This window comes from Callorhinus ursinus, unplaced genomic scaffold (assembly GCF_003265705.2).
Source record: "Callorhinus ursinus isolate GAN/ISIS: 27379988/994484 unplaced genomic scaffold, GSC_fseal_2.0 scaffold51, whole genome shotgun sequence".
Taxonomy (NCBI): Eukaryota; Metazoa; Chordata; class Mammalia; order Carnivora; family Otariidae; genus Callorhinus; species Callorhinus ursinus.
This window is the reverse complement of record NW_027397113.1, coordinates 4,347,968-4,369,311: the sequence shown is the minus strand read 5'-3', so window position 1 is coordinate 4,369,311 and position 21,344 is coordinate 4,347,968. Positions and strand designations below refer to the sequence as shown.

The 21,344-nt window shown below is 50.4% G+C and overlaps 1 protein-coding gene and 1 pseudogene across 9 annotated transcripts in view; both read right to left on the bottom strand.

Annotated features, from left to right (window-relative positions):
- PC (pyruvate carboxylase) overlaps positions 1–9,242 on the bottom strand; it is a 96,897-nt gene extending 87,655 nt beyond the window's left edge. Inside the window, exons 1-3 of one of the 9 annotated variants that reach the window (XM_073883406.1) lie at positions 9,143–9,234; positions 6,108–6,273; positions 4,175–4,212 (exon numbers count right to left, since the gene is read on the bottom strand). The gene's annotated coding sequence lies outside the window, so the exon portion shown is untranslated. Of the gene's footprint in view, positions 1–4,174; positions 4,213–6,107; positions 6,274–8,281; positions 8,411–9,089 lie in introns of those variants that run through there. The other 8 variants (XM_073883407.1, XM_025878523.2, XM_073883404.1 and 5 more) reach the window with 8 other exon arrangements.
- A 10,892-nt stretch (positions 9,243–20,134) lies between these two features.
- Positions 20,135–21,066, bottom strand: LOC112829224 (small ribosomal subunit protein eS25 pseudogene; annotated as a pseudogene).
- Positions 21,067–21,344: the final 278 nt, after the last annotated feature.

Here is a 21,344-nt window from a genome sequence, read left to right as displayed (position 1 = left end):
CAGGGTTCCTGCTCAGCAGGAAGCCTGCTTCTCCCTCTCCCACTCCCCCTACTTGTGTTCCCTCTCTCACTGTGTCTCTCTCTGTCAAATAAATAAAAAAAGTCTTTAAAACAAACAAACAAACAAAAGAAACCACAAGGCACCAACACACATCTTTTAGAATGGCTAAAAAAGACTGACCCATATCCAGTGTCGGTGAGGATGTGGAGACTAGAGCTCTCATAGGCTGCTGGTGGGAATGTAAGATGGTATAGCCACTTTGGAAGAAGGTTGGGCAAGTTCAAGTTACATATACACCTATCATATGCTCTAGCCACTCCACTCCTACACATCTGCCCAAGAGAAAAGGAAGTATGTGTCCACATAAAGACCTGTACACAAACATTCACAGCAGCTTTATTTGGAACCACCAAAAACTGGAAATAACTGAAATGACTAACAACATGTGAATTAAATAAACTGTGGAGTACCCACATAATGGAATACTACCCTGAAGCAAAAGGGAAAGAACTATTGATGGTTGCAACAACATGGACTGATCTCAAAATAATTATGCTGAGTGAAAGAAGCCAAACAAAAAAGGATACATACTCTATGATTCCACTTATGTAAAATTCCAAAAAATGCAAACTAATCTACAGTAACAGAAAGCAATTCAGTGGCTACTTGGGGATGGGGGAAGCAGAGAGGAATGGGAGGCAGGGACAACCAAGGGGCATGAGGGCACTTTCAGAGGCAACGGATGTGTTCACTGTGTTAACTGTGGTTAAGGTCTCACAAAAGGATACATATGTGGAAATTTATACATTATACACTAAAGATGTGCCATTTATTATGTTAGAAATACCTCAATAAAGTGAGTAGAATAGCTTTAAAATGGTAAAACATAAAAACAGTGTAAGAATGTTTAAGAAAATTTAACAGCTTGGGGCGCCTGGGTGGCTCAGTCGTTAAGCGTCTGCCTTCGGCTCAGGTCATGATCTCAGGGTCCTGGGATGGAGCCCCGCATCGGGCTCCCTGCTCCGCGGGAAGCCTGCTTCTCCCTCTCCCACTCCCCCTGCTTGTGTTCCCTCTCTCGCTGTCTCTCTCTCTCTCTGTCAAATAAATAAATAAAATCTTAAAAAAAAAAGAAAAGAAAATTTAACAGCTTAATTTATTAGATTTACAGGAATTATTTAAGCATTAGGGATGTCTGTTAAGCAGACAATTGGAAGTGTTAAAATAATTAAAGAAAGTTGAATGTAACTTACAAATTCAATTTAAAATTTTCAAATGAATTAAGTTTGCAAATGGAATCAAGTATTAATCAAAAATTCCTGTCAAACTGATTTGTTAAAATTCTCTAGAATCATAAATAGAACAGAAAGATCTATAGGCTTTACTTAAAAGTGAAATTTAAAAGACTAGAGGCGCCTGGCTGGTTCAGTCAGTTAAGCATCTGACTCTTGATTTCTGCTCAGGTCTTGATGTCGGGGTTGTAAGATCAAGCCCCACGCCAGCTCATGCTGGGCATGGAGCCTGCTTAAAATTCTCTCTCTCCCTCTCCCTCTTCCCCTCTCCACCCTGTCCCTCTCTATAAATAAATGAATAAAAATAAAAATAAAAGACTAGCCTTTGGGGCACCTGGCTGGCTAGAAGAGGTCATGACAGTTGATTTCAGAGTTATGGGTTCGAGCCCCAGTGTTAAATAAACTACAAAAAAATAAAGAAATAAATAATAAAATAAATGACAAAAAGATTAGCCCTTAAAGGAAGAAATTGATTTTGGAGCTTGTGACTTTAACAAATTGAAAATCAATTTTTTTTCAACCAAAGTAACTTCCAAATTATCTTTGTGTTACACAAAAGCCCAGGGGGAGGGGAGGGGTGCCCCATCCCCACCCAGACATTCCAGTCACCTGAAACTCAGCAGGTCACTTAATCTCTCTGAACTTCAGTTTCCTCATCCATAAGAGAGAAATCCAGAATAAACAAAACATTTATTAATGATTTCATATTAATAAACTTCATGCTGATAAACAGCACATTAGTAAAAGCACTCAGAGAAGCATACAGTGATGTGCAAATACAACAGATTAGCAGCATGATATCACTCCTGGGTAACTGCAGCGGTTCCCAGACGCCTGGCTGACCAGTGACAGACATGCGAAAGGCACCACACAGATCCTCGGAGACTAAGCATGACTCAGCACAGACAGATCACGGAATTTTCCTTAAGGCCTCAGGCAGGGATGGTTGTCTGTGAGGAGGGGAGCTGCCACATGTGGAGTCTGGCCCCATTCCACACACAGCTGGTGGAAATGTACTTAGAGCAGTCTTGGCTATCCGCCCCCTACCCCTTCTCTGGCCTGCCGGCAAATCAGATAAGGAGCTACGGGACAGCGGCGATGAGGGGGTGCTGGGATGACCTCAGTTACACCTTCTGGCATACTACTTAAAACACCACCACCACCACCCCGCATCCCGCTCCCTCCAGGATCACCAAGGTGACAGGAGAGGAGGGCAGGGCGGCCACCTTCCATGGCAGTCTTAGTTCCAGTAACCAAGGAAAACTCCAAGGATTCAGCAGGGATTTAGGGATGAAGCGCCCATAGATAAGCCTTAACAAATTAGATGACATGGTAAAAGGCAGCCCTTCTTGGCAACTCATTTTCCCTTGATACTGATGGATTTGGGGGAAGACATACAAGAGAAGAGGGTACTCTTAAAAAAGCAGGGGGAAGGTCAGAATCTTGGATTCTGCTAATCAGCCTTCTCTGGGCCCCAATTTCTCAGCTCCAAAAGATAGCTGGTTTGGAGCCTTCACCCAACTCTCCCACCTCTCCCCACAGGGATGCAAGTAAGAGCAGTAACATTCAACTCTATCAACCAAGAATAGGAAGATGAGAGCAAGCAGAGAGAACAGGGCAGTAGAACCTTTGTGGAGGGCAGAGTCCATCAAAAATCCATACCCATCTGCCTTTACTCCACCTGCTTTTCATTTGATGAGAATTTTTTTTTTTTAAGTAGGCTCCACACCCAATGTGGGGCTTGAATTCACAACCCTGAGATCAAGAGTTACAAGCTCTACCGACTGAGCCAGCCAGGTGCCCCACTCCACCTACTTTTCAAAGCAAACGCAATCCTAGAGTGGAAAATGGCCACTGCTGGTCCAAGACCTAGGACTAGAGAGGACTGTGGGAACATCTCAGAAAGCAGAACAACTCCTGGGTCATGACGGGTCACCTGAGAAAAATCCCTACACAATGGGTGGAATCCCAAGAAAAATCCCAACACAAAGGAATCTCCACTCTGAGCACAGAAAATGAGCTCTGGGGAAGGCTGTCCCTGAGCCACAAAGCCCCCAGGGCACCTGGCTGTAAAATGAGGATAGCCAAGTGGCCTGCCTCTGGATGTGGGGAAGAGCAACATTATCAGTCTGCAATACAGGGAGACGCTAGACAGAGAGCGAGGATCGTGCCGGGCAGGACGTTTGTGTTGGACTAGCAGAGGGAGATAGGACTGGGTCATTAGGTGGACTGCAAGCCCAGAGGGCCTCGGCCATTAGGCTGAGGAGGTGCACCCAGATCGGTGCACTGGGGGAAACCTGTGTGAGAAGCAGCTGGTTATATGGGACAGTGCTGCCTGAGCACTATATGGGCAAAGAAGATCCAACTTCACCCCTTTACCCCCTTATCACTGGGACTCCCAAAGGTTGGGTGTCATTGTCTGGAAACACAGATCAAGTGTCTTTACAGCCAGCAGACAGAGCCACCTCCCATGTCCAGCTTCACACTTCCCCAAGTCCCCCACTGCCCAGCTGCCTGTTCTACCCATTGACTCAAGGGGTCTTCCCAGAGGCTGCCTAGCCCTAAACATGCTTCTTGTGGTCCTGAGAAGCCCTGCCACCCTCCCCTTGACCAGCTTCCCAAGCCACACCCTTCCAGAAGTCAGGCCTCCTGCCGAGGTTGCTGGCTACCTACCGGGGCCAGCAGAGAGCCAGATATCACTTTCCTGTGTAAACCAAGAGAGATCAAGAACAGACAAGGACTGCTTATATTTTCTAAAACTCAGAGCTTGACCTTTCTTATTTATTGAACTTGATGACGGACATGCCAGGACTGCTAACACCTACACCTGCTCCTGAAGACGACCCATGCGCATCCCACCAACCTGGAATCAGGCACAGACTTACCCTCAGTGTTCCGTCAGCTCTCAGAAGGCAGCTGCTATCTAAAGTAAGAGAAAAAAGAAGTGTTATCCTCATTTCTCCAGGCATTCCCCAGAGAACCTAGGAGTGGCAAGAACATAAGATTTAGAACCCAGAGAACTGTTCCTTTGCTTCCATCTTAGGGACTTGGGACGGCGGCGGGGGTTGGGGGGTGGGGGGGAGCTGAGAGCACCCTGGCTCTTGCCCAACTGTCTGGGCCCCACCGCTTACTGCTCAGCCACCCATTCCCATAACCACTCAAAGCCTGTTTCCTCATCTGTGAAATGGGAATAATAACAGCATCCAGCTCGGAGAGTTCCCAGTGAGGTAACACAGACAAAGCACGGGCACCAAGCCTGGTACAAAGGACGCTCTCAGACATTAGCTAACGTGCTCAGTAAGAAGCATGAAAGAAAAACCCTTTTCTGGCACCTACTACACAAGAACAAGAAGTTCTGGAAACTTTTATTGTTTTATCTTAAGTGTTTTCTCTTTCTACCCACCTCCATTCAGCCCCAGGCCCACTTTCTCGGCAGAGCTGTCTCTAATCCTTCAGGAGGTAGCTCCCCTTTGGATTCTCCGAGCCTGGTTCCTATTTCACTAAGCAACTTGACACTAATTAAGAATGGTCTTACATGAGACCTGAGAGCTGGTATGCTTCCTATTTCCTCAGATCTTTTCCTTTTTTTCAATTTAAAGGTTTTATTTATTTATTTGAGAGAGAGAGAGACACAGCAAGAGAGGGGACACCGAGCAGAGAGAGTGGGAGAGAGAGAAGCAGGCCTCCCTCTGAGCAGGGAGCCTGATGCGGAGCTCGATCCCAGGACCCTGGGATCATGACCTGAGCCGAAGGCAGACGCCTAACAAATCAGCCACCCAGGCAGCCCCCTCAGATCTTTTCCTACAGAGATAACACATACACACAGAAGAGCACACCCCTTGTTTAGGCCCATGGAAGCCCATCATTTTTTGGAGTTTTATAGACCACTTGGGGTTTTTTTGCTTTTAAAGATTTTATTTATTTGAGAGTGAGCACGAGCCAGGGGAGGAGCAGAGGGAGGAGCAACAGACTCCCCACTGAGCGTGGAGCCTGACAGGGGGCCAATCCCAGGACCCCGAGGTCATGACTGGAGCTGAAGTCAGACACTTAACCAGCTGAGCCACCCAGGCGCCCCTTGACCACTTGTTTTTGAAAGGCCACACCTGTCAGTAAAGAGCAAAATGGAGACAGAGGCCAGCAAGCCATCAAATGGATTGAATCCATGTTGTAAGAAGATCAGTTGCCTTGATAGATTATGTAAAGGCTAGAAATGAATGTTTGGGGCGTTCAATTCAGTAAAATATTTAGCGAGCACATACCTCGCATGAGGCAGCCACGCCGGGAAGCAAAGGCTCTGTTCCCAAAAAGCCCAAGAGCAAGTTGTTGAGGGCTACTAACAGAGAATGAAAATGGGGTAATACATGAGAGGGAGCCAAGCAGGGACTCCGGGCCTGGCAGCCTAGGACAGACGTTAAATGAGGGCCTAAGAGTACCTCTGTTGTAGGACTGTTGTCATGACCAAGTAAGGTAATACGTCTGACGGGATTAGCAAAGCCCCCTGCTACCTTACAGTTACAGTAAGAGCGCAGTAAAAGTTGACTTTTATTATTAATAACAATAAATCATTAGTTATCATTATTATTAAGAGAGAGAGCCCACATCCAACTGAACAGACTTGGCAAGACTTAATAATGCAGGAAAGCCTGAATCTTGAAGAATAATTTCACTTTGATAGGACAAGATAAGAGGAAGTCCTGCGGAAAACAAGGTCACCAAGGAACAAGACGGGGGTGGGGGGGTGGGGGGAAAGGACACTAAAAAGCAGGTCTGGGATGATGGCCAGCCATCTCAGACATGGGCTAAGGCAGAAGAGGGTACCTGGGGTGTCAAATGGAAGAAAAAGCCCAATAGATGGCCTCACATCTTTTCACTCAGTAGTTAAGAGGAAATGGTTCTTCTTTCCATCATTTCCCACGGTCCATTATGGTGCCCTACTCCTTTGGCAGTTCGACAACGTGTCCACAACTGAGAGTAGAAGCAGCAGCTAGGACAGAGACCAAGGGATGGTCAGTCAGGCCCAGGTGAGGTTTCAGAGTAAGCAGGCAAAATGGCACACTTCTGCAAAGGTCTCTGGTGAGAAACTAGCCCCCAAAAAGACATACTGTCTGGATATGAGGAGTCGGGGCCCATTCAGAAGAGGGTCAGTTGTCATTGGGAGGTAGTCAACGAGAAGGCCCACCTTACTCCTCAAGGAAAAAGTCTACTCAAGTGAGGCGTCCAGCTCATGCAGAAGAGTGCTAGTGACAGATCTGCACAGTTTGGGGCCTACCCAGGCCTTCCTCCCAGATTCACTGCCCTGTGACAGTCACCCATGCAGCTCCCAAACAGGTCTCCTTTCCTGGTTCCCCAGCTTCTGCCCTTCCTTCCTCACTGGTTTCCAATTTGAGCCATTTCCAGGAATTCACCCGAAACATTTGCCAACAGCACTGACAGGTCACAGGGCAGAGGGACACAGAGAACCGCAACTTGGAATGACCTGGGTCTGAGGTCTACCCTGCCATGGTCCCAGGGCCTCTGTGAGCAATGTTAGGAGGACTGGCACCTGGCACAGTACCTGGGTTACTGGGTGCCAGAAGTGAAACAAGGAGAAAGCAAAGAGCAGGGCAAAAAAAGGGCAGGTGGCCTGTACTGGTACATGAAAGGCAGCAGGAGTCCAAGAGACTACAGCCACCAGGGCGAATCTCCCTGAAGGATGATCTTGGAAGTGAGAACTGGCACAGAGAAGGTCCATCAGGCTGGAGCAGGCTTTGGGAGAGAGAACAGGAAAGAAGGCACAGAGGGGGCTTTGGGGCAAATTGTGGAAACTGGCTGGCAACCGAATTCAATTCAACAAACAGATATTGAGCAACTATTGTGAACAAAGCCCCTTCCAGCAGGGCAGGGCAGCCACTAAGAAACACAGGATGCTTGCTCACAAGCTGCTCACTAGAACACAGACACAACCTGTAGCTCAGGCCTGCTGCTGGGCCCCCCTGGAGCCCAACCAAGCCCCATGGCACCTGTGGAACCCAATCCCACTTCTGACTTTTGTGCCCCTCTGTTACATCTCGTGCCCTCACCTTCGTTACATCTCCTGGAGAGGCCTCTTCAAAGTGCCCGACCGAACTCGTACTCAACTGGGAAGTGCGACTTGCCCCACCTTCTCCTCCCACCTTCCTCAGCCTTTTGCTTTCAGGATTTAGTTGCTTAAAACTCACCTCTCCTCCATAATAAAACCTGGACTGCTCAAATCCAATCACTGCTTCTTCACTGAAGGCTTTAATGGAACTGAAGGAGACTCACCACTCACCTCCTCCAACAAGCCTGCCCTGGTCTCGCCCACTTCTCCTTTCCCTGGCCTCAGTGTGCGGTCTGCCTGGATTTGTGGGCCTTTGCTGAACTTCCTAGAGGCCTCCTAGAGGCCAAACCTCACCCACACTGGGCTCTCCACAAACATCTGTGGCACGCTGACTCGCTGGTTAAGTTCCTTCTTTTTCTCTCCCCAGTCAGCCCGCAGTCCTGGGGCAAGGATTAACCTCACCTCCCAAGTCTTCTCTCAGTGCCCAGACCAAGGCTCCCGACATGGTAGGTGTGCAAAAGAGTGCGATGGAGACAGAGTTAGGATGAGGGCCGGGCAAACAGAAAAGCTGTCGCTGAGAGTAACTACAAACGCCGAGCACATCCACCCGCGCCCCCCCCCCCCCAAGGGTCTGCAGCTCAGGCAGGGCAAGGGTGTAACGGGCAACCAGGACTGCTGGCAGCACAGAAGGCAAAGACTTCTTGGTAAAGACGCTGGAGGCTCTAATTGTGACCTGGCCAAGCACCGGCATCACCTGGAGCCTCAGCTTTCTCAGCGGCAGAATGGGGACAATGAGCCCTGGCCTACTCTCGCGCTCACAAAATGAACATGTCGATTTTTAGGAGTTTCAAAGCTGCCGGGCACCTAGGGACTTGGCATCACCCCAGCAACTTGTGCGCTGAGGAAAGAGCTCGCCAGAGGCGAAACAGCTCACTCGAAAGTACACAAAACAAGTCCCGCTGGAAAGAACCTGCCGTGGCAGGTCCTCAAAGTCGGGGCTCCCGATTCCGCGGCCAGGAGGGCACTTCCAGAACCGCCCGCTGCTCCTCGCCGCCCCGGGCCAGTGCGCTTTGTAAACTGCTTCAAGCCCGAGAATAACGGGCTGCGTCCAGCCCCACCTCCTCCTCACAGAGCAGCCTCCGACGAATCACTGCTTCGCCCCCGAAACCAAGTGGAACCGAGAATGCCCGACAAGGTTATTACTACGAGAATCCCTACAGCCGGCGGAGGGCAGGCACTTGGAACACGGAAAACCCTCGCCGTGCACGCCGCGGCTTTCTTCAGGGCTGAACAACTTCCAGTACGCTGAGGAAAGCCTGGGCTTGCGCTTCGGACAGACGTGGGTTCGAACCCTCAGGGACCTCGCCCGAGGCATGTGGGGGTTCCGTGCGTCAGTTTCTCCATCTGCAAAATGGGCCCGAGGACAGGAATAAGGCCGCCGGCCGCCGCCAGGGACGCGGGGCAGACGAAGCCCGGCGGGGAGGCGGGCCGGGGTCCGGGCGAGGGGGCCCGGCCGGGAGCACGGTCCCGGGAGCGCGTGCGTGCGCGGGGAGGAGGGCGGGGGCGGGCCCGCGGCGGCCGCCCGGCCATCCCCGCGGGAGGGGGAGGGGAGGGGCGGCGCACGTCGCGTCGCGCACCGCCCGCCGCCGTCTCCCCCAGCCGTCACTCGTGGAGCCCGCACCGCCTTGGCGCGCACGACCCTTACATAAGCGTCCCCCGCGGCGGCGCTGGCGCACGCCCACCTGCTCCGACCCGCCGCGAGGAGAGGAAGGTGCGCAGCGCCGCCGGCACTCACCTCCTCCCCTCCGCCGCAAGTCGTCGCCACCGTCTCTACCGCCGCTACCTCCACTGACAGGGAACAGCTGCGGTCTCCGCGCAACCGAACTTGCTGCAGTCCTGGCTCCGCCTTACAGACTTATTATTGGCTCAGGTAGCCCATCCCCTCCTGTTATTGGGCAGTGACTCCCGTCACTCACCGCTCCCCCCCTCAGGGCTCCTCCCTACCCCCCGCCTACCCGTATCGTTTAAGCCTTGGCGCCCCACGTCAGCCCCGCCCCTCGCGTCCCCGGCGAGTCCCTGGATTGGTGAGAAGGCTGGGAGAGCCCGCCCCTGGCGCACCACCGCCTACTCCCTTGTCTTTAGAGCCCCACGTGGGCCGCACCGCCAGGGCCTCCACCCGCAATAGGCGGAAGTAACCGGGCTCCGACGCGCTGTGATTGGCTGTCGGCGGGGGTGGGGACGTGCGATTCATTCACCCGAGTAGCACGTGTCTCCCAAAGCCGCAAGCATAACAGATCGCACGGGGACTCAAGAGATCCGGGCTGGACGCAAATGCACGGAGCCCACAGGAAAGAGGGCGGAGGAAAAGCATTTGCGAAGGGCAGGAGGAAGGAGATGGCGGTTGTACCACACGGGTGTGTGTGATTGTGTCCCTTAGCTGTGGGGGTGGTGGTGATGGGCAGGACTACGTCTCTTTGTGACCTTGGACAAGCAACCTCATCGCTCTGAGCCTCAGTTTCTTAATCTGCAAATAGAAGGTTTAGAAGGCTTGATTAAACAGAAAGCTACATAAGCTGGGCTCTCTGCCAACCAGGGGATATGGGAGTGACCAAAACCAAGCAAAATCTCTGCTTTACAGTGAGAGAAAAGACAGACAATAGACAAAATATAGGGTACATCAGATGGTAATGAGAGCATGGAGGAAAAATAACCTGCTTCCAGACAGTGAGGAGGATCAAGGACTATGAGAACATCTTGTTAATTAGAAATTGCTTATTGAGGGGTGCCTGGGTTGCTCAGTTGTTAAGCATCTGCTTTTGGCTCAGGTCCTGATTGGGATCGAGCCCTGCATGGAGCTCCCTGCTCCGCGGGAAGCCAGGTCCTCCCTCTCCCACTCCCCCCCCCACTTGTGTTCCCTCTCTCGCTGTGTCTCTCTGTCAAATAAATAAATAAAATCTTTTTTTTTAATTGCTTATTGAGCATGGAAAGATATTACAACTCCGTTCTCTGTTGTGTCTTTTACATTCTCTGTCTCTTGTTTTCTCTCCAACTTTTTGTCCTTCCTTCCACCTATCTGCCTGAACTTCACCATAGGTCAGTCCAACACAGTTATTTTAGTAGCAGAACAAGGATTGAAGTCCCAGTTCTCCAGATCCACATAGTCATTCGATTAACAATTCATTTGATTGTGCCCTACCTACTATGAGCCTAGTGCTCTGCCAGGACACAGTGGTGAAAAGACATACCCTGTGGCATCACATCATAGAGCTCACATTCTTTTTTTTTTTTTAAGATATTATTTATTTATTTGACAGAGATTGCGAGAGCAGGAACACAAGCAGGGGGAGTGGGAGAAGGAGAAGCAGGCCTCCCACGGAGCAAGGAGACTGATGCTGGACTCCATCCCAGGACCCTGGGATCATGACCCGAGCCGAAGGCAGACGCTCATTGGCTGAGCCACCCAGGCACCCCTAGAGCTTACATTCTATTAGGTGTCTAGGCCCTAGGACTCTTTCTACATCAGAACTTTATTTGTGCCAGAAAGAATTAAAGCTGTGTGACCTTGGCCAGGGCCCCTCCCTCTCTGGATTGAATTTCCTCTTAAAAGCAGTTGGACTTGGGGCTCCTGGGTGGCTCAGTCGGTTAAGTGTCTGCCTTTGGCTCAGGTCAGGATCCCACAGTCCTGGGATCGAGCCCCGCATCAGGCTCCCTGCTCAGTGGGGAGCCTGCTTCTCCCTCTCCCTTTGCCTGCAGCTTCCCCTGCTTGTGCTCTCTCTCTCTCTCTTTGTCAAACAAACAAATAAATAAGCAGTTGGACTTGATGGACACAGAGTCCCTATGACACTGTTGTCCCTATTACTTCTATAGCATGCCTATCTTGTGATTTCAACATTTCCCTCCTGTATCTTATATCCCTTGCTGTGTATGTGTAAAATGTGGGCCCCGGTGTCCCTCAGAAAGGCAAGGCCCTGCTCTAGGTCTGGCCATGCTGTAGGCGCTGTGACAGGTCAGCTCAATCCTGGCTGGTTCCCTGTGAACCTGTGGGTCTGGAGCAAAGAGTGGTTGGCTCCAGCCAGGTTCAGGTGATTCCCATGTCAACACGACCAGGTAGAGGTCTGAACAAAGAAACTATTGAGAACTAGAAACTGTGACCCAAAAAAAGTATGGATTTTGGACAGTTAGCTCAGGTATATAAATTATCTAGTTCAAGTTAGATTAGGAAACTAGACACCTCTCCATCCGGGCTGTGTCCTACCCCCAGGCTGAATTCCCCATGAGGACCAAGTTAAAAGTGGTATTCCGTCCCAGATAGAGAAAACCGCGAAGACAAAACCTGGGTGGAGAGCCTCATGTGACTTAGAGAAAGCATCTCTCTGTGTGGGCTTCCGTACCGCTCTGATGGAATCTCCTTGGGACAGGGTGTTTGCTAGATTCCTGAGCGCTACTCCATGGCTCTTAACGCATATTGATCACCAACTCAGAGGTCTTAAAATGACCAGCAGAATACTACTTGGGTCCATATCTGGGCAATGAGACGTCTGCATTGCATTGCTAGTTTAAGAAGCTCTCCAAATGGTTTTAATGTGGGTCAGTGTTGAGACCCACTAAGAGACCAAAAGAAGTTACTCTCTTGGCTTCCGGATAATGAGAGCCCCGCCCCCGGGCTCTTTAAAAAACAAAACAGATGGGGCACCTGGGCAGCTCAGTTGGTTAAGCGTCCAATTCTTGACTTTGTGATTGTGATTGTCCGTCTCCTTCTGCACCTCACCCAGGCACATGGGCTCTCTCTCATCAATCAATCAATAAAATCTTTGGAAAAACAAAAAATTGCTTCTTCGTATCAATCACTTTCTGGAGAGCTCTTGGTTTATGTTTGTCTTCTGCACTCCCATCCCTTTTCTCACATTTGAATGTTACCACTACAAGAGTTGAGTGCACACCGTAGATGCTTAATAAATAGTCAGCAAACGAAGGAATGGGAGTCATCAGCCCACACTTAATGGTTAAAACCCCGGGAGGGAACAGGACCGCCCCTGAGGCCCAGTGGAGTCCACCAATCGAGAGGGGAGTTCAGAGGGCACCACATTTAAGGGGAAGGGGAGAATTAAAGAGGAGGAGGGCCCGGGCTGGTGGGAGGAGCAGATTCTGAGGAGGGAGGCATCTAGGGTGCCCCAGACCAGGAAGGAGGAAGGGGTGGCATGAGCGACAATGAGGTACCGTCACTCTGCGGCCGTTTAGAAAAAGGAGCTACTTGCCCCACACCCAAGCTGCTCCTAGACCAGAGGGGGAGCTATACCTCAAAGTGTATGATTTCAAAACAGTGTGGTGCTGTGCTAGAGATAATGGCCAGAGTGCTATGGGAGTCCAAAGAGGGGGTCCCTTACCCCATGAGAGGGGTGTAGAGGGCTTCCTGGAGGGGGCAATGCCTATGCTGAAGTCGATAGATTGATTGATTGATTGATTGATAGATAGGCAGGCAGAGATAAGTTGAGAGCTTCTCAGGTAAATTTATTGGTAAAAGGAATCCCATACATGGCCCAAACAAAGGCAGGGAGGCATGATAGGTTGGAGGCATGGAGATTAGCCGGGACAGCCCCCCAGCAAGTTCAGGAAGCACTGCCTGAGAGGGAGCTGTGGGGAGGCCCGAGAGCAGTTAGGACTGAGGAGGATAAGCAGAAGCACCCAGGTGGATCCCTCAAACTGTAACAGCCACCATGAACCCACCTCCCTCTGTTGACAGCTCGGAAGCCTCGCTTTGCCCTGAGGACCTCACAAGGACAATCTAGACGCCCCAGATCCCCTGTCCTGGGAGACAAAAGAAGGTCACTTTTTTAAAAACAACCAAATTCTGGCAGCTGGAACCTCAGATAGTTTGGCTGCTGGTGAGACCTCAGGGTTAAATTCTTCATGATGGGAAGAGGAGGCAAGAAGAATGGACAAAACCTGTCCTTTGCACGGGCTGGAGTTTTGTCTTCTATTCTTCTAAGCAGCCCAGAACCCCCGGGGTGTGTGATGGGGGTGGAGGTGGTTCAAGATCTGTTCTCCTCCCAGCAGGTCCTCAAGGGTCCAGGCCGCCCCACCTATATATAAACGCCATTAACCCATGCGATACCTTGTGACAATGAGGAAAAGATGCTCCTCTGGTGGCATCCTGGTGCTGAGGCCCTTCTTAGGGCAGCAGAGTCATGCCGGCATGTGACTGAGCTGGCAAAGCATGGGCTGGATTGCAGTCCCAGCTCCCCAAGAGTGTTTTGTGCAGTGTTTTGTACAGCAATAACAGCTGTATGAAGCTGTCCTGTACCCTTGCCATGGCCACGCAGATACTGTTTTGGGGTTGGGGAAAACTAAATCCCAACGCCTCCCCTACTACTGTCTCCAGGCTTATTAGTTAATGCCCTAAACCTCCTACCCCCAGGGACCCACCCTATCATTTTGGCCTCCTCCCACTCTAGTTGTTCAGTCCGCAGGGCCTGTGGAGCCCATGACATCATGGGATCTCTCCAAGATGGTCAGACCTTCCGCTTGCAAAGGTGGGCCTTAGTCTAGCAAATCCCAGCCCCCCAGCACTTCAGGCCCATACCAAGGCTGCTCACAGGTTGCTCACAGGCTGAGGCAGAGGAGGGTAAAATCCTCCCCCTCCCCCACCCTGAGCCACAGCTCCTGGAGTTCTCACACTGAGGCTCAGAGAAAGGAAATGACTTCCCTCTGGATCACACAGCTAGTCAGGGGCAGAGCCAGGACTGGACCTCCAGTCCCCTGATCCCCAGGCTGTGGTCTTTTTGCTCCAACGGTTGCCTTGGGGGAAAAGAGAAGGCAAGAATGTGCAGAATTCAGATTTCAAAGGAAGGCCTTTGATTTGAAATCTGAGTCCTAAAATCACAGTCCTCAGAGGCAGAAGGGCCTTGAGCAATTATGTTTCCAAGATTTCCCACAAGATATAGATCACCTGGGGCATGATTGTATAGACAGCTTCTCAGGCCCCTTTCGGGACCTATCCATGCAGGGGGTTTGTGATGGGGACCAGCAACTGGTGTTTTTTAACAAGGAAATTTTGGGACACTCCAGCTAGACCCACTCATTTTTTTTTTTAAGATTTTATTTATTTATTTGCCAGACAGAGAGAGAGAGAGAGAGAGTGCACAGCAGGGGAGGCAGCAGGAAGAGGGAGAAGCAGGCTCTTGGCCCAGCAAGGAGCCCGATGTGGAACTCGATCCCAGAACTTTGGGATCATGACCTGAGCTGAAGGCAGACACTTAACTGACTGAGCCACCCAGGGAGGCCTAGACCCATTCATTTTACAGATGAGGAAATAGGCTCACACAGGAGAAGGGACAGGCTCACCATGAATAGTCATCAGGTCCTGCATAATAGAAAAACTGCAAAAGCACCTATATTATGAGCTCCAGGACTACACGAATTGATCCCACTTGCTCGTATGTAACGTAGAAATAATCCTCCCCTACTTCCTTGGGACTCCATATAGGAAGCCCTAAGCACAACACCTGGCAGAGAATGGGTGCTCAGAACATGGGAGCTTTCATAATCAATAGCATTATTATAATTTATCATTCCCTTTGTTTGATTTCTCCAAGTGATAACATGGCCAAAGTCTGGCATTGAACCTGATAGCCTGGCATTCTAGCCTCCTGTGGAGAAATGACAACCACAACCATGAACACATCTGGTACCATTACTCCGAAGTAGAACTAGTTCCCCCCAAATGTACTGTATTATAAGAGTTGCTCAGGCAAAGAGATGAATTATCAGTTGAAACATACACAGACAATTTTAAATTAAATATGTATATCTGCACAGCCCCTCGCCATACTTCTGGCGGGCAACATATTTTGAAGGAAAATTCTAGGGGCATTAACCATTTCGTTCATAGTTCCATAGGGTGTGTGAAGACCCAGGCCCGACCCACAAAGGGTGGTCACACATTTGCTAAGGCCTCTGTTTGTTGGCCTGACGCTGCAGTGATGAATTTAATACCCACTACTCACTGTGTGTCCTTGGCAAGTTGCTTCACCTCTCTGGGCTTCTGTTATTTCATCTGAAAAATGGGGCTAACTTCCAGAGTAGTGTGAGGATGAAATGCAAGCACAGAGGTAAGGTCCTGGAACAGAGGCCACATTCCATCTCCATCTCCAGGCCTCCCTAGAGATTGGGTTCCATCTGCCTTTCCAGATTCTTCTCCCACCCAGGGGTAACCCTGTGTGTTCCCAGGCTCCGGTCACCTGTAGGATCTCACCCCCGTCTCAACTGCACCAATCCTTCCTGCTCTCGAGGCCGAGCTCCAACACCACCTCCTCCTGGCAGCCCGCCCAGATTCTCCTTACCCCCAAACCAAATGTGGTCTCCCATTCTCTTTCCTCCACTCTCAGCACGTGGTGTCTGTTTTAAGGTGACTTCCTTTATGTATATGAGAATCCCTCCTTTTCTGGGGGCAGAGATTCTACCCTGTTCCCCTTGGCCTTACTCCTAGGTATCATCAAAAAAAAAAAAACAAAAACAAAAAAAGTTTTGCCCAAAGTGTGTAGATGTAGATCAATTTCATTGGCTCACTAATAAGAATATTTGGGTGGCCTGCCCCCATTTGCAGCCTCTCCATATATCTAAGTCGCAGAAACCACTTTAGGAAAGAGATACTATGTGTTTCATTAATTTCACGACACACCATTCCCCCCCACGCCCATTTTAACCTCTCTGAAATGGACTGTATCTTCCAGCGAATGGGCAATGAGTCCTTTTTTTTTAAGATTTTATTTATTTATTTGAGAGAGAGAATGAGATAGAGAGAGAGAGCATGAGAGGGGGGAGGGTCGAGGGAGAAGCAGACTCCCCACTGAGCAGGGAGCCTGATGTGGGACTCGATCCCAGGACTCCAGGATCATGACCCGAGCCGAAGGCAGTCGCTTAACCAACTGAGCCACCCAGGTGCCCAATGAGTACTTTTTTATTTTTATTTTTTTAAATGTTTTACTTATTTATTCATGAGAGTCAGAGAGAGAGAGAGAGAGAGAGAGGCAGAGGCAGAGGGAGAAGCAGGCTCCCCGCCTAGCAGGGAGCCCGATGCGGGACTCGATCCCAGGACCCTGGGATCATGACCTGAGCTGAAGGCAGACGCTTAACCATCTGAGCCACCCAGGCGCCCCAATGAGTACTTTTTTAAAAAATATTTTATCTATTTATTTGAGAGAGAGAGAGCACAAATTGGCAGGGGGGGAGTGACCTGAGTCTAAGGCAGACACTTAACTGACTGAGCCACCCAGGCACCCCGAATATTCTTTCTTTCTTTTTTTTTTTTTAAGATTTTTTTTTATTTTTTTTGACGGGGAAACAGCAGAGGGAGAGGGAGAAGCAGGCTCGCCCCTGAGCAGGGAGCCCAATGCGGGGCTTGATCCCAGGACCCTGGGACCATGACCTGAGCCGAAGGCAGACACTTAACCAACTGAGCCACCCAGGCATTCCTCAAGTATTCTTTCTTAATGATGTGTGAATTAATGCTACCTTTCCATCAACACCACCTTAGGTTTGATGAAATAAGGTATTTTCTCCACTTTGTAGCTGAGAAATTATAGGCACATGAGGGTAAGCCACTCATTCAAAGCACAGAGCTATCACATAGAAGTGCCAGGCTCTAAACTCAGGCAGCATGATGGTTTAAAATACAAATCTGGGGCACCTGGGTGGCTCACTTGTTTAAGCATCTCTTGATTTCGGCTTGGATCATGATCTCAGGGCTTTGGGATGGAGTCCTCCGTGCTCAATGGTGAGTCTGCTTGGGGATTTCTCTCCCTCTGCCTCTCCCCCTGCTCATGCTTGCTTGGGCATGCGCACGCAAACACACACACACACACTCTCTCTCTCTCTCTCTCTCTCAAGTAAATAAATAAATCTTTTTAAAATAATAAATAAGAAATTTTTAAAATAACAAGGGGTGCCTGGGTGGCTCAGTCGGTTAAGCGTCTGCCTTCAGCTCAGGTCATGATCCCAGGGTCCTGGGATCAAGCCCCACATCGGACCCCCTGCTTAGTGGGGAGTCTGCTTCACCCTCTCCCTCTGCACCGCCCCCTGCTTGTTCTCGTTCTCTCTCTCTCTCTCTCAAATAAATAAGTAAATAAAATCTTAAAAAATAATAATAATAATAAAATCCTGGTCTGTGGGTAAGTACCTCCATGATGACCCCCAAGGATCCCACCTCCTGGTGTTCAAGCCCTGTGGGGATCTCTCCCTGGAGTGGGGACTAGACCTGGTGACTCCCCTAGAAGGGACAGAAAACGGCAAAAGCAATGGGAGGTCACTTCTGAGACTGAGTTCCCTGAAGACTCTGGCTTCTGCCTGCCCACCGTCTCTTGGCCCTCTTACTTGCTGGCTCCAACTGAAGCCAGGCGCCATGGTGTGAGCTGCCCTTGGGAGAGGCTCATGTGGCAACAGCCAACAACCAACAAGAAACTGAGGCTCTGAGGCCCTCAGGCCCTCCACCTGCAAGGAACTGAGTCCTACCAACAACCATCCGAGTGACCTTAGAAGCAGATTCCCCCCAGCCGGAGCTTAAGATGGCTGCAGGCCCCTGATTGGAGCCTGTGAGGGACTTTGAACCAGAGGCCGCGCTCGGCCAGGCCTGGATTCCTGCCCCACAGAAACTGTGAGGTGGTACATGAATGTTGCCTTAAGCCACTAAGTTTTGGGGTAATTTTTTTAGCCAGCAATAGACAATGAATAGTCTCCAATATTTAAGACAGAGTATTTACTATGTTGTGTTCTGGAAACACAGAGATGAAAAGCCTTCAAGAGACACCCAGTGTCGGGGGGCGTAGGGGAGGCATACATGTGTGATTGTGATGAAGGGTAATTGGAAGGCAGGCAGGCAGGGACTGGAAGGCAGGCAGTCAAGGACAAGGCCCCTCCCCCCCCAACCTCCACCCTAAGAGGAAACCACCCTTAAAAGGATTTTATACTGCCCTGGAAGGAGCCCTCCACCCTTTCCCATATGATAGATAGGTGACAAAAACCTGATTTGACGACCAGCGCAGGGAGTGTCCATCAGATGAAAACAGCCCGCCAACAAGCCCATAAAAACCCCTAGACTTAGAAACTCCGGGGGTGGGCGCCTGGGTGGCTCAGTTGGTTAAGCGACTGCCTTCGCCTCAGGTCATGATCCTCGAGTCCCGGGATCGAGTCCCGCATCGGGCTCCCTGCTCAGCAGGGAGTCTGCTTCTCCCTCGACCCTCCCCCCTCTCATGCTCTCTCTCTCTCTATCTCATTCTCTCTCTCAAATAAATAAATAAAATCTTAAAAAAAAAAAAGAAACTCCGGGGGCAACCCCTTAGGGTCCCCTCCCTCCTTAGGAGCTTTGACTATCACTTTTGCTATCACTCAATAAATGGCTCGATAAACCTTGCTTTGCTGCCCACCACTCTGTCTGGTCTACCTCTTCATTCTTCGAAGTGGCATGACCAAGAACCGCGGGCACCAATGGAGAAAAAACATCCTGCAACAATTGCTGTGTTTAAACTGTGTTTATGGGGGCGGGGGACTGGAGGGGGGCTGCCTCCCTCACCCGTGCAGAGGGGACAGATGGACTTAAGGGGAGCTTATCACCGAGCACAGCAGCTTCAGAAGAGAACACACATCTCCTTGTCCTCCGTGGATTTGGGAGGTTGTAAGATTACACACTTGGCGGGAGGAAATCGGGCAGCTATACGCTTGACACAAGAGTCAGTGATTCACCACAGCACGTCCCAGAAGTCTGAGTCAGCAAACTCTTCCCAGACCAGGTTTCACTGAGAATGTGGGTTTGAGCCCACTGTGCGGGGGGGGGGGGGTGCTGACGCCCTCAGGCTCTGCTGCCTTTCAACCAGGACCAGGGTTGGCCTGTGGGTTGGACATTAGAGGTGTGGTCAGGGTTGGAGTGAAGAGGCCTGCCTGAAGGTCACAGTCCAACTTTGGGACAGGCTGGGGCAGAGCGTCAGGCTCTTCTTCTCCATGCTCCTCTGCACACCGGCCCTGCCTTAGCTTCTCTGGCTGGGAGATGAGCCTGGAGGATATGACAAGACCCTTCACCCAGGGAAGGCCTAGCAACTCCGAGAGAGAGAGGAAAGAGAGCCAGGCCAGGCCTGGGGAGAGGTCAGGGATGAGCCGAGAGTTGCAGCCAGAATGTCCCTGACCCCAGACAGGGGTCACAGAGGAGGACGCCCGGCTCTGGGTCCTACCTCAGCCACCAATACCAGAGCAGGGGAATGGAGTGGTCCGCAGCATGGGTTCTGACCAAGGAGCGAGTCCCAGCTCCGCCACTTACTGGACATGCCCTCATGCCAAGTGCTTCAGCTCTGAGCCTCTGTTTCCCCATCTAGAAGATGGGGATGACAATGCCCACCTAATAGGACTAGCATGAGGTTGAAAGAGCTGCTGCTGGCCATCTTGCTCTTCCACATACATGATTTCATTGGATTTTCACAGCGACCCATTTTGCGGCTGACAAGATTGAGCAAGAAGGGGAAGGGATTCGTCTCAGCTAATGAATAATGTCCAGTTGCAGTAAAATATCCAGAAACGTAAAATTTAGCCATGTAGCCATTTTTATGTGTAATTCAGTAGCGTTACATACATTCACAGTGTTGTTCAAGCAATCTCTGTAACGTTGTCACCTTGCAGGACTGAAGCGCTATGGCCGTTCCCCCCCGGCCCCTCACCCACCGCGCTACCTTCTGTCTCTGTGAGTCTGACTATTCTAGGCTGCAGCCATGCTGTTTCTTTCTTTTTTAATTTAACAAAGTTTTCTTTTTCAGGATGTATGGTTGGTGGGATCTGTGCGCGCATCCTCGCCAGCGGCAGGGGCATCTCCTCCCTTGGTGTTACTGGTGTAAATGACTCGAGCTCTGGGCTTTGAAACTAGTTTAATAAGTCCTTTACTAAGGAGATCCTGAAGAGTTGCCCTGGCCAGGGGACCTTGAATCTTCTCTCAGAGACAACAGCTAGGGTTCTACGCTTAGAGAACTTTTCTTTTTTTTTAAGATTTTATTTATTTGACAGAGAGGGTAAGAGAGCACAAGCAGGGGGAGTGGGAGAGGGAGAAGCAGGCTCCCCACTGAGCAGGGAACCCGATGTGGGGCTCAATCCCAGGACCCCAGGATCACGACCTGAGCCGAAGGCAGACGCCCAACCATCCGAGCCACCCAGGCGCCCCTACGCTTAGAGAACTTAAAGAGTTTGTCATATGTAGCTTTGTTGCACAAGACCAGGTCATTTTTTTTATTTTTTATTTTTTTTAAAGATTTTATTTATTTATTTGAGAGAGAGAGAGAATGAGAGATAGAAAGCACGAGAGGGAAGAGGGTCAGAGGAAGAAGCAGACTCCCTGCTGAGCAGGAAGCCCGATGTGGGACTCGATCCCGGGGCTCCAGGATCATGACCTGAGCCGAAGGCAGTCGCTTAACCAACTGAGCCATCCAGGCGCCCAACCACCCACAAGACTAGGTCATTGAGTGTGCCTCGAACCATGCCTTTGGACCATTTCTTTTTGGCCTTGCCCCCAGATCTGCTCACTAGGTCTTTACCTTTCTTGACTGACTTTCCCACATCTTTCTTCTTGTTGTCCTTGGGAGGCATCGTGAAGCTCAGAGATCAGCAGCCACACTTACAGCCTCACTAAGATGTCGGACAAAAAAATGGAGCTGTCCTGTTTCTTAAAAGCCCATCTCTGTTTTGCTGTTGCGCCATCTGTTCTCGGTGTCAACAGAATGAATTTGGGCATCCCGGGCTGTAGGAGTTCAGGGGAGGCCAAGTGCTTCAGGGGTAGGGAGATCAGGGAAGGCTGCCTGGAAGAGGAGAAGGAGCAGGAGGAAGAGACCTGTACCCCTTACCCTAGAAGGTAGAGAGAAGCAGTGGTGACGCTGACTCAGGGATGCTTGTCCCCTGTGGCCTGCCCTTTGGTTTATGATGGCCACCTCAGCAGTACCAACCTTTGCCCCCAAGTAAGTTCTCATCACATGAGG